This window comes from Myotis davidii, unplaced genomic scaffold, assembly GCF_000327345.1.
Source record: "Myotis davidii unplaced genomic scaffold, ASM32734v1 scaffold681, whole genome shotgun sequence".
NCBI classification, from domain to species: Eukaryota; Metazoa; Chordata; class Mammalia; order Chiroptera; family Vespertilionidae; genus Myotis; species Myotis davidii.
The window spans coordinates 406,300-407,473 of NW_006291551.1; positions in this window are offsets into that span (position 1 = coordinate 406,300).

Here is a 1,174-nt window from a genome sequence, read left to right on the forward strand (position 1 = left end):
CATGCTATTTAGCCTCCATGTGTTTGAATGTTTTTGAGTGTTTTTATTGTAATTAATTTCTAGTTTCATACCATTATGATCTGAGAAAATGCTTGATATGATTTCTATACTCTTGAACTTGTAGAGATTTATTTTTTGTCCTAATATGTGGTTAATCTTTCAGAATTTCCCATATGCACTTGAGAAGAATGTATATTCTGCAGCTTTTGGGTGGAATAGTCTGTAATTGTCAATTAAATCCATCTGTTCTAGTGTGTCATATAAGGTCTCTGTTTTTGTTGTTATTAACTTTTTGTCTGGAAGATATATGCTGTGATGTCAGTGTTGTTCAAGTCCTCTGCTATGACTGTAATCCTGTCAATGTCTCCCTTAAAGTTCTCCAACAAAGTTTTTATATATTTAGGTACTCCTATATTGGGTGCATATATGTTTACTAGAGTTATATCCTTTTGTATTATGTAATGACAATCTTTGTCTCTTTTTATGGCCCTCATTTTGAAGTCTATTTTGTCAGATATAAGTATTGCTACCCCAGCTTTTTTCTTTTTCATTTCTATTTGCATGGAAATTTTTTTTCCATCCTTTCACTTTCAGTCTGTGTCAATCTTTGTTCTGAGGTGGGTCTCTTGTAGACAGCATATATATGGGTCATGTTTTCTTATCCACTCAGTCACCCTATGTCTTTTGACTGGAGCTTTTAATCCATTTACATTTAAGGTTATTATTGATAGGTAGTTATATATGCCATTTTTTTCTTTCTACTTATGTTCCTCTCTCTCTCTCTCTCTCTCTCTCTCTCTTCTTCTTCTTCTTCTTCTTCTTCTTCTTCTTAAAGCAAGGGTCGTAACTTTTCCTGCAATGCTGGTTTGATGGTAATGTACTCTTTCAGCATTTTTTTTTTTGGGGGGGGGGGAGGGTCGGGGAAGCTCTTTATTTTTCCTTCAATTTTAAATGATAGCCTTGCTGGATAGAGTTGTCTTGGGTTCAGGTTCTTGTTTTTCATTACTTTGAATACTTTTTTTTTTCAATTAAATCTTTATTGTTCAGATTATTACATTAGTTACTCTTTTTCCCCACCATAACTCCCCTTTACCCAGTTTCCACCCCACCCTCCGCCCTCACTCCCCACCCACTGTCCTCATTCATAGGTGCACAATTTTTGTCCAGTCTCTTG